The following is a 14,928-nucleotide window of genomic DNA, read 5'->3' as shown; positions in this document are numbered from 1 at the left end:
TGACATCAATGACTTGGACTTTAGTCAGATGACTTGAAAACACCCATTCAAAGTATTCCATTATCATGTCATTTCCTGTGAGACAACATATTTTCCCTTTGAATCTGCCTCATTGAATGCGTCTAGTAACGTCCAATCAGGTTTAAGAACAAACAACGAATGTGTGGATTACGTAAATCCTGAACGCTACGTCAGCACTCTTTTTCTGTGACTAAGTCGAGTCACACTGGTCTTATTTTATTTGAAAAATGCATTCATTGTTTTTGTCACTGTAATAGATCGTTACATCGTTAAAATGGCTTTTTATTTGGGAGGCACTAAACCAGGGGTGTCCAAACTTTTTCCAGCGAGGGCCACATAGTGAAAAATGAAAGGATGCAAGGGCCACTTTCATATTTTGTAAAGCACCACATGATATGCTAAGAGGTTATGTATACTTCAGGAAAAAACGGCATCTCAGCTTTGTGACATCAGGGAAAAAGTCTATTTTTGGTATCAACTTCGCTCTTTGCTTTTTTTTCCCAATTTCGCTGCTGTTATTGTTTTTTTTTTAATTTTCAAAATATTTCAACTTTCGTCTTAAAGGGGACTTATTATGCTTTTCCTCTTTTCTGACCGTTAAATCTTGTTACAATGTTGTATTCCCGTGTGAAGCGATGCCAATGCGTCAAATAATGAGGTTTGAGAACTCATTTTGAAGTGAGCCGTGAAAGCAGTTTTGGGTGGCTCACGCTGTGTTTTACAGAGTTGTTTTTTTTAACACCGAGTTCCACTGATGTCACCGCAACCCGGACTTCCTTATATGGGCATGCCCAGCACCCCCGCTCTGCCTGGCTCTGTTCACCGTGTTAGCACGTATGGCTCCCAGGAAATGTTAGTTCAGGTGTACCTAAAGAGACGAGCATCAGGTAGAAGTGGTTGGAGTTGCTGATGCTGAAGAGAAAAATACGCTCATCTGTCAACGTCACTTCACACGGGACCGTTTTGTGAACACGGGCCAATACGAAGCTGGACTATCGGTCAAACTGTTGCAGAAGTCCGACGCCTTTCCAACATTACTTGGTCGTGTTGAAGAGTAACTGTGTTTATTTTGTGTAAGTAATCGGACAAAAGGGGTTTGGCAGCTGTCCGGAAGTCCTCGGAGCGCTTGGGAGTGCGACCAATCACAGCGGAGTGGGCTCGGCGGAAGGCGTCCCTGGAGGAGGGCCGGGAGTGGAATAGATTGGGAAACCTAAGGAAACACTGCAGGGAGAGGTGCAGAGTCTGGAAGATCTAGAAAGCTTTCTGTGCGGGTTATCGTGTGTAGCTGCTCTATTGGAGTCCAGAATGCAATGCAAAGGCCCGAAAATGAGTATAATAGGAGACCTTTAAGTAATCTTCGTAAATTGTCTTATATTAATGTTACAACATTTTCTCCAAAATACCGTATTTTTCAGACTATAAGTCACTTTTTGCATGGTTTGGCTGGTCCTGCGTCTTATACTCCGGAGCGTCTTACATATGTTTTTTTCCACACTGACAGCCACAGGAGGGCGCTCTAGGCTTGTGTGCCAGTATCTGATACTCCTATCACTCCTGTGCCACTGAAAGTGTACGATGTAAACATCCACTTCTAAAGCCAAGCCGTGTTTTGTTTTTTATGACTGTCATACTTTCATAAGGTTCTACCTGTGCGAGGTAATCTTATCTACAGTACCGGGATACAGTTTTGTTCAGTGTGGGAATTACAAGAAGTTGGCATCAGGTTGGCATCCGCCAAAGAATACGCCACAAAGGCTCCAAGTGATTAGCTTTCTGACGATAGCCTTCAGTTTTCGGCGTCCTCTTGTCTGTTTGAAGTATTTGCTGTCGGACTTAATGAAGCGGAGTAGAAGGGCCAATTGAACTGTTCCTCATGCACATTTTACCGAGCATGTAATGTAAAACAGACGCCTCCTCCATGGAATTTTTACAAGTTCTCTAAGCCTTTCTGCACCTCTTTTACTTACACTACATGTTGAAATACTGTATCATCAATGTCCACTTTGGTCCGCAAAGCCCACCTGGAGGTGTGTTAACGTTGCCCCTCAAGGTCTCCAGAAGACCTCAAGTACAGTAATCACCGCTCGTGGTTACATCGACACAAATTACAGCGAGGCTGTTTGACTTGGAAGCCCGCAAAATGTTTTTTATGGTAGAATTTCCACTTGAATCCATTTGTGTGTCAGATAGCGTGATCCCCGTCCGTGCCTGATTCAAGGCTAGAAAATAAACATGGCGGTCTGCACTGTGAGATGGTATTGTTGAGAGGTGCGTGTGGAGTGCCTTGAAGCTGATGAAAAATGGAAACTGTTATTGACCATTTCCTGTGCTGCCTCCACGCCCATGCTCGGCGAAGCTGATGACTTACACGCCGATCTACGCGCCGGACTTTGCAGAGGCTTAGTGGTAGGTAGAGTTCAGAAAGTGACAAGAGAAGAATAAAAAACATGTCCACCCCCACACTTTATCCCCAGGCTGCTCTTACTCACCGTCTGCAGGACTTCCTTCGAGTCCAAGTGGCTGCTCTGCTCGCTGTGTCCATGCATACGAGCAACATGAAGAACAGGAAACACATCAGCAGTGAAATTCAGCAATCCTTACACTTACTCGTGCAAATGCATGTGTGGGACAAAGTGTCAATACAGCAACGTATTGTATTGTCAGCAATGTGTACAGTCGTCCCTCGTTTATCACGGTTACTTGGTTTTAGACCCGGCCACGATAAATGAATTTCCGCCAAGTACAATTCCATATTAATGAATAGAATATTTTTATAGTTACTGTATGGCATTTAAGCCTGTTTACCATCTTCTAAATAGGTTTTTTAACATTATTAGAGCCCTGTAGACATGACATAACACCCCTATAGTCACCTTTACACTCCTATTATTCATTGTTTACAACACATTGCGCAACTCTTATGCTGCAGGGACTCGAAACGGACGCTAGCTAACGAGCTAACAAGCTAACAAGCTATATACAAAATAATGCTGAGATGTGCCCGTTTATTTTTTAAATAGATTTAACTCCTAAGCAAAACTTGACCTATACAGTCGTCACTCGTTTATCGCAGTTAAAGACCCAACCGCAATAACGATTGAATTTTTGTATTAAGAGTATGATCTTCTAAATACAGTTTTTAACATTTTTAGAGCCCTCTGGACATGAAATGACACCCATATAGTCACATTTATATTTCTATTCCTCAATATAGTAAACATAATCACAGATAATCAGACACATTCCACATAAATAACACAAATTAGCAGTTAATTGTCCAGTTTTTTTCTGAACAGCATACTTCCTGCGGTGGCTATCGTCTCATCAATGTGTTATATTAGTGGCTTTCAATGGTTTTACACTCGTATTACTCAATATATATACATAATAAGAGTAAATAAGCCATTTAAGACATAAATAAAACTCTTGCTCGTGTGTGTCACAGTAAATGTCTTCCCTAGGGGACTTTAGGGGTGGGCGGAAAGATGTGTGGAGGACAGGAAGTGTTGTCGGAGCTTTTTAGCACAGTAGCCCGTGTTGTTATGATTATTATGTTATTATTATTGTTCCTGTTCAGATCATTTAAACCTGCAATAAATGCCTGTTGTGGTGAGTTCAGGCGATCACGTCTGGTGCTTGTCTGACCGAACAATTACTGACAAACACTACATTCACAATTAGAATGCTTCTTCTGCCTTGTGTTTGTATTTTAGTTGATGTAGTTTGTTCATTTAGCCATTTTTGTGCTTGAAAATGCTTAATTTAGGCCAAGAATAAGTACCGTTTTCTTAAATATACATAGTTTTGTTTTTTGTTTACTAATAATAGGACTTATTCAACCACGAAACAGCAGTCATTTATTAAGAATAATAAAGATTGGGCAGCTTTTGTGACATACTATGTCATGTAACTCAAATATTCCAAACAGGTTTTTTTATATTCTGCTTTTGTTTATCAGCTTCGAGTTCAGGAAAAGCTTCTAAAGTTTGTGGCCCCTGGCTCGTTTATTATTGGCCCGCTGCACGTTGTAAAAATAAAATGAAACACTAGTCAATTGGGGGAAATAGATAGAAAAAAGCTTCAATGTTGACAATAATAACTTTTTATATGTCCTGTTTATAAAATTAAATATGTAATTAATATTAATTAATTTAATTTATAAATAATTATTGTAAGTGTCCCCTGGCATCCTTTGATTTTTCTGTATGCGGCCCTCAGTAGAAAAAGTTTGGGCCCTTGTTGTTACATGCACAGAGGGAGAGGAGAACAGACAGGCAGCACTTCTGTCATATTTCTCATTTCTGCGTGCTTTTTGCTGTCATTTTAACACTGGTCCGTGTCTGTGGTCCATGTAGCGTTCACGTTTGAGCTCAAGTAGACTGAACCACACCAGAGCTCACTTGCAAGCGGACCAAAACCCATCGCTGCGCCCCAGAGTTCACACTCGACCAAACGAACCGTACTAGGAGAGCGAACGCATTTTAACCGAACCATACATGATAAGCGCGTACGCAACCTAAAAGAAGGGCTATGGTGAGTTTCTTGTTTTAAATCGTAGCCATCATCTGCATTTGCCAGCTTCGATGTCTGCTCACAGCGTCTTTACACCCCCGACAGGCCCCCTGTGTCCTGCTGCCGTACACACACACACACACACACATTCCAGCTGTAACAACAGCTGCAGCATCGCAGCGCAGGCCAGGAGGAAACATGCCTCTGCCATGTTGATTGCTGCGTGCACGTGAACGGTCACGTTTGTCCAGCACATGCCTGTTTGATTTTTTTTTTAACGCACAAAAGCAGCTGGAATCCTCTAGAAGCCAATCATTGTGTCAAGGTTGCGCGATGAGAGGCAGCAAAGTTTGTATTTATGCATTCCGCAGCGAGGTGGAGCATTGAAGGTATAGGTAACTTGTGGATTTGAGAGTTTTTTTGGGAGACCTCTTTCATCAAAAATAAACACGGTGCGCCCATTAAAATGGTGTGTGGTCTTGTCAGAAATCAGTCCCATCTGCAAGACGACGCCAAGAACAGCAGCCATGAACAGGAAACGTCTCTCGCTCTCTCTTGCCGAACAAGGACCTTTTTTTAAAGACATCACTGATGGAGCATGGCGCAGGAAGCTGGAGGATTTACGGAAAAGTAATCGGAGCTGCTGCTCCTTTTGAAATGCAGTTTTCGTCATTATGGGATCTGCTATTTATTTGTGCTGCGTCCTCATCTTGTGCAGACACCCTTGCCGCTCGCCTCCTTGCTGCTCATGCAGTGGGGCACTAAAGCAGGGGTGTCCAAACTGCAGCCGGTTTAAGTCATTTTTATTTTTATTTCTATTCATTATTTTTTACATTTTTAATCACCTGTCGTCTTTTGAATCATTATTACGCTAATGAAAGTGCATATTAAAGACATTTATTTAGGCATTTTGTCAAGGAAATGAGAAAGAACATGATAACCGCATGAATACAAACTAGAAAAACACTCACATATTGTGATTTACACCATAAATATTAGCCGTACATTTATTTTATCTACATTGTTACATTGCTAATGTTAGCATGCTAACACCTAGCATAATAGTGATAAGTGTTTATATAAGTGTCAAGCTTTGAAAATTGATGAAAATGCTACTATGCTAATGTTAGCATGCTAGCAATGCTGACATGCCAACGTTAGCATGGTAACACCTAGCATGATAGCGCAATATACCGGGAAGGCTAAATGCCCCGAATGAGTTGAGAATTTTTTTACTTTGGAACCGTCTGAATGGGTTGAGAAATGTGGAAGTAGTTAGAACTCTTTAGATCAAAGGCATTTTGCATTCCGAAAAGTGGGAATTCTTGGTATGTGGAAAATGGTGTGAATGTCCTTAATTAGTTGAATGCTTTGATGTTGGAACGTTCTGAATGGGTTGAGAAATAAAGTAAGGAAGTAGCTCGAACTCTTTAGATCAAAGGCATTTCGCATTCCGTGAGATAAAATGTGGGAATGTTTGTGCTGTGACTAATAGCATGAATGTCCTGACTTTGTTGAATGAGTTGATGTTGGAATGGGGTGCATCAGTTAGGTAATAGGAAGTAACAGCAGTTTTACAGAAAAGTGTGAATTTTGGGAAAATGTTAATTTTTTTTGTATAAATATAAGTAGCCTGAATGTCCTGAACGTGTTGAACAGTTTGATGTTGGAATGAATCGGTTGGTTGAATCGGTTGACAAATGTGGCAGTAGTTGCAGGTAATAATAATTAGTTATAGGGAAAAGGGTGACTTCGGGGACAATTTGGAATTTTGGATTTTGGATCACCCCCAAAATGTAATCACTTCTTCCATATCCCATTTCCGACAATTCCTGAAAATTTCATCCAAATCCATTCCAAAGTTTTCCAAGTTGTTTTGAACACAAACAGACAAACGCCGGCGAACACATAACCTCTGCGCTGAACGAAAATGAAAAATCAAAAAGACCAAAAATCTGATATTTCACTGTGCAATGAACATATACCAAGGAGGAAGACGAGGAAAATATTGCTGAATTTTACTTCAAAATAAGTCAGACATGCGTTTTATATTGCATGTTTTATGTCATTTTTGACTTGCTGTGTCCGACCCATTTTTGGGTCGCGACCCACCAGTTGAGAACCACTGTTTTAGACAGTACCCATGTTTGTGTGGACATGGCCGCCCCCAACATCAAGTACCTGCCGCAAACAGATGATTCTAATGGAATGTATTGAGCTGTATTGGTTTTATGCAGGTTGACTGCAAAATTGGCAAAAGGAGTGTATTTCTTTTATATTTGAAATAAAACACCTTTGGGACACGCTGCAGGCACATTTATCGTTGTCAAAGACGAGAAAAAGATGCACAAGTGAGAAGCAAATGTGAATAAATTCCCCCACAAGGCCCTCTGGCTTCAGTTAATAGTGAGGAACTTTATTTAGCTACAGAGGTATTTATTTATTTATTGTGCAGACAACAGACATGTTGCAGATTAGTGGCCCGGGCCTCAGGCCAGTGTGGAACTCATCAGGTTTTGTTTTGTTGTGAAGAGCCACGTCCTTAATGCCTGCACTGATGCTCTCATTGCAGCACTCGTTTGCTCAGGAGAGGGCATTAACGAGGAAATGTTTGTTTCGACATGACGCTAATGATAGTAGAAAGGAGTTAAACAGGGGGAGGTCATCGGAGAGGAATTTTCATTCTGCATTATCAAACCGAAACTTGGTTCCTCTTCTTCTGTTACACGCTGCAGAACTTGGTGGCAGATTAACAGCACTTGAGAGCAAAATGGTGTATCTCCTTCTTTAATTTTGATGACATTTCATCTTGTACCATAAAATGCTCCAATGAAATGCCTCTATTCAATAGCCACCGAATCTGCTCTCGTTGCAGGGTGCGCGTGTTTACAAAAGCAAATAACCGCCGGGGTGTGTAATTAGCACCGGGTCAAGAAAAACCACAAAACTAACTTCCTGATGAGTTTTTTATGAACCCTGCAAGATGGCAGCAAGTGCATTTGAAGTATGATGAGTGGTCAGCATCCAACAGTTTATCTACCTCTGCATGCATTGCAAAATGCTGGTTACCTATGCATGTTGATGCATACACTGGGCATTGTTGCACTGTGTAAGCTTCAATATAAGCAAGTAAATAGCCCTTTGAAGGGCAAAAATACTTAATTTGTCCGACCAATTTACTCATCTACGGCAATGACGTGCGGTCAGGGGAGGCAGATCCAAAGTATTGATAACTAAATTAAATAAATTTAAGTTAAATAACTAAAAATGTATTTTCTGTGTACAGTCGTCCCTCATTTATCGCGGTTAATTGGTTCCAGAAGTGAATTAATAAACTGAATATTTTCATAGTTAGAGTATAGAAAACCTGTTTACGACTTTCTAAATACAGCTTTTGCTATTATTAGATTCCTGTAGACATGAAATAACACCCCAATCGTCACTTTTACACTCCAGTTATTCTTTGTTTATGTCACATTGCGCATTGCTAGCGAGCTAACTAGTTAGCCTCTCCAATGTACTTATTCTGAACTTAGGAAAGTGGGGAAGAAGGACAGAGAAGCCAAGAACTTACCACTTCCACGCAGAATGAGAGGAGAACCTTTTTGTCACTCTATCTCAGCCATGGCATGTCGGCTTGGCTCTGCTGGCTCGGTGGCCAGTCTCCATGCAGTGTGAAAAATAATGTAATCTAACGTCATGTCACATAACATTACTGACGCCTGGAGACCACACTTCTACATATAACCTGTCTTTCAATATTTTTGGACTAATAATAGGCCGTAGTCAACAAGACACGATCATTTATTAGTCAATTATTATTTGGGAAAAACCCAATATAGCGAGGGAGTGATATTCAAACCGTGATATAGCGAAGGAGGACTGGAATTCCAATTGTTTTTAATGTTTTATGAAGTAAAAAATTGCAGAACATCCTGCTTAAGTACAGGGCAGAAGCCTGATAAACCTGAGCCGAGCCTACCCTCTGTTTGCCCGAATCTTCATAAACTGGATTGGGTGGCGCATGCCCATTTATGTTTGTCAGCATGTCAGCAACAGAATGCTTGCAGAGACATTTATTATACACCATGCCTTTCTACAGTCTGTGTAATGTCATTAATGCACGTGTGACGGCATTGTTCTTGCTAAGAAAACTGCAATAAACTGCAGAGAAATAATATGGCGAGGTGCACAGTGCTTTGGTTCACCTTTAAATTGTCCCGTACGTGAGCTGGCAGGTGCTTGTCGCTGCCGTCATTCTACAGAGAGGCAGAGCGGCTGAGAGACTTTTGAAACTAAACACAAAAAGCAAGGACATTTGTGCTTGGTCGATTATGTCTTTGTTGTAACGATGCTTCTTGGCAATACGTCTTTTACCGTCGGAAAGTCTGTTTTTTGCCCTTTTAAATGGTGCCACATTTGTAGGGAGCATGCATTTGTGGGACGAGCAGCAGAGCTGAGTATGTGGGTTGCTGCCGTGGAAGAGTTTGCCAAATCTTCTCTGCCAGTGCCAAATTGGCCCTTGTGTTCAGCTTCTGGTACCCCCAGGTGCTGCCAAGCAGGTGTCTGATTGGCACCTTACATTTGCAGTCAAGGTTTGTAGGACGATACGGCCGACGGCTCTCTGCCCAGACAATCCGGGAAACAGACTGCAGGCAGCCAATCTCCAGTCTCATCGGGCTGCCAGGAGGCCTTCCATGACTGTCCTTCACCATCAGGCCCGTTTGCACTGGTGTCGGCAACCTGTGCGCTGGAAGCTGAACATGTGGACGAACGTCATGTTCAGCGATGAGTAGGGTTGGGCACCGCGTCTCGAGCATCGACGGGAACCGGGACTAACATTCCGATTCTCACGGGATCGTTCAATTTTTTTTTTTAACACCAACGAAGAAGAAAAAGGATTGGCTTAAAGAGCGGCCGGCTCAGTGCATCGTTTGCAACACAACGGTGTCATGCTAAGGATCAGCATTATTCATGTTCACACATTCATGGTGTGGAAATAACAGAGTACCTTGTCTTTCGATGCGCTACGTCGGACTTCCTCGAGTCGGAATTAGGGAAGTTAAACAATAAATGGCATCTGTCTCATGCTAACGTAAGCCAGGGTTTTAGGATGCGAGCTGTTGTGGAAGTTGGGTGTAAAGAAAGGACGGCAGCTACAGCTCCGCAAGTTTATTCTTGACACAGTCTGTCTCTGTTAGTGTCATAAAAAATAGCTTCCACCAACACTGAGGCAGCAAACAAAGTATAGTACTTCAAAAGCGAACATCTTTTGTGAAAGTATGCTCCTGTAAAAAGAAACTTCATAACATCGACAGTATATTCAAGTTGAATGCGTTGATGTTTATATCGTGTACTGGTTGAAAATAATTCATAGTAAAGTTGATTTTAAAAAGTTGATATTATTAAACAATTCATGGAAAAGTTCAGACATTTCATCCAAAAAGCACTCCGGTTAGTGCCCTCATTTAAACCATGCAATCCTTTATGACCCTGCGTCTAAAAAGCATCGGAATCGGGAATCGTTAGGAACCGGCATCGAAACGAGGAATTGGAACCGGAACCGGAATCATTCTAATTCAAACGATGTCCAACCCCAGTCATGAGTGCGGCAGACGTGGGGTCAAGGTGTGGAGGAGATGCGGAGAACGCTATGAATGCTGATTGCTGCATCGATAGATCCTTGGTTGGAGGCAAGTGTGACGGTGTGGCCGACAGTTCCTTCACTGGGAAACGGGGCTTGACATTATTGCAGGCAATCTCAATGGAGAGAGATATCGAGGTGAGATTTTGCAACCGGTGGCAATTCTATATGTCCACAGTCTGGGACTGCAAGATGACAATGCTCACCCCCACAGAGCGGAGTTTATCACAGACTACCTCCAAAATGTGGGTCTGGAGAAGATGGAATGAGGAACATTTGTGCGATGAGCTTGGACGTGCTGTTCATGCCAGAGTGCCCGTCACAGCAACGCGTTGGCTGACTTGCAACAAATGCTGGTTGAAGAATGGGGTGCCGTCCCATAGCAGTGTGTGAGGTGCCACGCTGTTGTGTTTGTCTATGGTTCTTCCGCACGCTATTGAGGCTACCGTTTGTTCCATGAATCAATTGTTCAAGTGCCAATGCGTCTTGTTTTTTCAAACTTCAATCATCCAATCCACCAAACATCAAAGAGGAGTCAATCAATCAGGAATATTGTTTGGGAACGGCAACCCACATACTCTGCTCTGCTGCTCATCCCACAAATGCATGTTCCTTACAAATGTGGCACCATTTAAAAGGGTAATGAACAGGCTTTCCAACGGTTATAAGATTTATTGCCAAGAAGCGTTGTTACAACACAAACACAATCGACCAAAAACACAAGCTTAGGCGAATTGACTTCATCTCAATCAATAAATCATCTACGTCCATACATTGCTAGATTTGAGTGAGTAATGGATCGTGATGGCAGTAGGAGGACGTTTTTCCTTTGCACATTTACAGCTGCAGTTGACATGTCAGGCCAGTAGTTGGCAGTGTAACTTAACAGTATTCAAATTCCCGTCTTTTAATGGCAGATCCATGATGGAAAATTTCGTATAGACGGCCAGAAATAAATGAACCTTGACATATAAAAAAAACCTTTTCAGGAAAAGAAAGGAGACCGAGAAGGAATCCTGCCATGTTTTCATTCCGCATCTCATCTCATCCTGTTCATCCTGAACCTGCCTTTAATAAAAAGTGGCTGCAACGTCAGCATCATATTTCACAAGTGTCGCTGAGGAGTGTTTATTTTTATTTTTGTTGCCTTTAGATGATAACCATTTCGAGTGCAGATGTGTAGCAAGGGGAAACAATGCCACATGTCTATTGGAACAAAACGCAGCAAAGCAGGATTCCAAGAAAAAGAGGAAACAAAGCTGCTTAAAATATTTCAAGTTGGCTCGCGGAGCCGTTTGTTCTGTCTCTGGTCCTTTCTAAGGCGACTATAGGATGCTGCGCTAAATCAGCGAGGCTTGGAGCACGTGCAGTCAACCATCATGATGCGCGGCGCGAGGAAAGGCACACTTGCATGATGTTTGTCGCGCTGGCGAAGGACAGGCTTGTCACTCCGTGTTAAACACGATGACAACCAGAGCAGGCGACTCCCTCTAGAGCATGTGGTGGAATTTAAGCACTTCCCTTTTTAATTCGTGCCCCAAACCCCCACCCCACCCTCTCCCCTAAGTACACAGGCTGTTTTCCATTTTGGCGAGAACAATGTCGGAATTTTGAGAAAAATGTTGGCTTTTTGGGCAAAGGTTATGATTAATTGTAGTGGTGAGCTTTTAAAGAGCCCCTATGATGAACGAAGGGCTTTTTAATGATGTTCTAAGAGTAACGTGTGTCCCGAGAGCCTGTTTATGAGCACTAAACGTAAGAAAAGCCTCTTTGCGGCGCTTTTAAGAGAAGAGGCTTCCCTACACATCTTAAAATGCCAACTATCTGTCAGTCAGCTGCAGACGCCAAAACACGATTGTGGGGCCCTGAGACTTACCCAAAAGCGTTGAAAAGTACAATAATATGAGGGCAGTTAAGATACCAAAGTCACGATAAGGCAGGGGTGTCCACACATTTTCCACTGAGGGCCGCATACAGAAAAGTCAAAGGATGCGATGGGGCAATTTGATGGTTTTATATATATATATATATATATATATATATATATATATATATATATATATATTATATACATCTATTTTAGAAAAAGGCTAAAAAAAACATACAGTCATGGGGAAAATGATTAGACAACCCTTGTTTCTTCAGTTTCTTGTTCATTTTAATGTCTGGAGTTTAATTGAAGAGCTGATATGTATCTATTTCCATGGTTTCTTGGTTTCCATCTATTTCCATCAATATGGCATTGCGCTGCCAAAAAATGTAAATCATTTTTTCTCATGACTGCATATTTAAAGCCAAAGCTTTGCGTTATTAATTGTATCAAAAGTTCAGCATTCGGTGTACGTTGTGCCTTTTTGCTCTATTTTTGCTGTTTTTTAAGTGTTTCATTTTATTTCTACAATGTGCGGGCCACACTTTGGACAGCATTTAACTGGGGGCCGCTGGCGGTATGGTCTGGATGTGTTCACTTCAACCAGATGCCAGAACTTGTCAAGAGACACCAACGGAAGCTGTCACATACCACAAGGCATGCTGGGAGCTGGCATCGCTCCCGTCGCTGGGAGTTGCTTGCAGCTTCCCAGCATGCTTTGCAGTACCTATGTTGTCTAAAGTTACATGTTTACAGTTAACATGGTTGTTGTTTATTATCCCCCATAGTAGTGGTAGTTGCCATTTTTGTGTTGGCACCGTGATTGTAGATAGATAGATAGATAGATAGATAGATAGATAGATAGATAGATAGATAGATAGATAGACACTCTATTGATCTCCAAGAGAAATGTAGTTAGCGAGCCCCTACAGTGCATACATTGAGACTGCGCTACGCATCTTAAAATAAAGCCTCTGCCAACTATTGTTCAGTCAGCTACGGATATAACTTTTTGGGGGGGTTTAGTGACTAGGCTAGTGACTAGGCATGATGTTGGACAAACACAGCTCATTAGCGCTACAGACACACAAAATGGCACAGTGGTTCCCAATAGGACTGACAAAAAGCACTGTTAAACTGTTAAACTGTCTAAATTCCAGCATTAAGGCAAACGTTTGGACAACAAACTTCCTTTTAGTGCTCTTATTTAAAATTGTTGAGTACTGTAATATGGGACGACAATACTGGTGCGGTGCAGGAATATTGAGTCGTTTTAAATAGTGCTCCAGCGTCAGACTTTGGATAAACTCTTGCCTTCTTCACCTCAAAGATGCCTGCAAAGTATGAAAACAAAGATTAGGAGAGAACATGTCAGCTCGTCTTTTTTTTCCCTTTTCTTTAAGGGCTGACATTTTTTTTTCCCTGCGAGTAAAACTCTCCAGAGGTTTGTCTGTGGATTTGTAGCCAGAAAGCCAAGCAAGGTGAGCTTTCCTGTGGTTGGAAGGAGGAGCAGGAGGTTGGAGGTTTGCTTTCTTAGCGTCCCGTGCATGTGCTCCTGGTTACGATGACTGGACTTGTCAAGGAGCTCTCGCACAGATCGGCCTTGGCGTTTTTCACATGCAGCCACGCCAATTTTTTTTTTTCTTTTGTTTTCCTTTTTTTCCTTGAGTAATGTCGGAATGGCGGGTGATTGCTGCGCTGAGCAGAAGCGGCACATAATGTAAGCTTATATTACCTGACACGTTTGAACTGCAGCCGGCCATGTAACCCCGTTGACTTCTGCGTATTTCGCAACTACGTCAAGTACATTTCTAAACTGTTCTAACACTCTTACCCGTTCATCTCTGAAGGTGCCTTCCACATTTTAAACAGAGTCTCACACACCAAAAGTCAGTAGAAAATAAAATACAGCAGCATTTTAATTTCTAAAATCTATTTTTTACCATAGGAAATAATGGGAATTGAAATCATCTGTTCCAGGGTCAACTGTCGCCATTGTTTTACTCACATTTTAACGTTTTTTTAACTGCACTGTGTGATGTGAAGGTGGTTTGTGATGCAGATACACCTTCCCCATTGCGCTTTATTTTGATAAACACGCACAGGATCGCCTGTCTGCCCTGTCGGCACTTGCGCGTGAATGACCAGATAAAAGTAGGCATCTTGTGTTGATGTTCACTTTCTTCCTTATTATTGGGAGAATGAAAAAAAAGTCAGTAAAATGTGAAGTCAATTGACGACAGCTCGTCACAGGCTAAGCCTGTCAAAGCCAGCGTGTGTGAACGCTCACGTTTCAATGTCATTCCACTTTCTGGCAGTTTTGTTTACACATTTTGCCTGGCTCTCACAGCTAGTTTGTTTTTGTCCCATGGGCGAACTACAAGTGGCTATCATGTTCATGCTAACTTGCGTTGTTTAAAGTGTCACTTAATAGTCTTGCTCTCTTGGTGTCATTATAATACTTAGAATGGCACTTATACTAATATAATACTTACAGCTTGTCTTCAAAACACTAGATGTCAGAAAATAAGTCATAAGAGTTGTTGTTTGTCATAATTAAAAAAAAAGGTTGCAGTCGCAGCAGCGGCATAACACGGTCCCATGCAGCCCACCACCACAGCTTCAGAAAATCTCTTGGGGGAACCCTGCAGGAACTTTGGAGATCCAGTAACAACCGTTACCTTTCGTGTCCACTGTCATCACACGCGTTAATTAGCATGGGAAGCACCTTGAATGTTTTCTGTTTAGCTTCTAATGCACACCGGCTGCAAAGCAAGAAGCGAAGCGATAGTTATGGGGCCACATGAATGAAATCATGGATTGATATCGAAAAATCATGTGGTGTTCAATCATCACGCTTGGTATCGCTGGCATATTTGGG

At 42.0% G+C, this 14,928-nt stretch overlaps 1 protein-coding gene across 2 annotated transcripts in view; it reads left to right on the top strand.

Moving 5' to 3' along the window:
* Positions 1–14,928, top strand: part of LOC129193746 (protein bicaudal C homolog 1-like) — a 74,958-nt gene that overhangs the window by 19,953 nt on the left and 40,077 nt on the right. The gene's annotated exons all lie outside the window — the stretch shown is intronic.

This window comes from Dunckerocampus dactyliophorus, chromosome 14, assembly GCF_027744805.1.
Source record: "Dunckerocampus dactyliophorus isolate RoL2022-P2 chromosome 14, RoL_Ddac_1.1, whole genome shotgun sequence".
Lineage (NCBI taxonomy): Eukaryota > Metazoa > Chordata > Actinopteri > Syngnathiformes > Syngnathidae > Dunckerocampus > Dunckerocampus dactyliophorus.
This window is presented reverse-complemented; position numbering and strand designations above follow the sequence as displayed.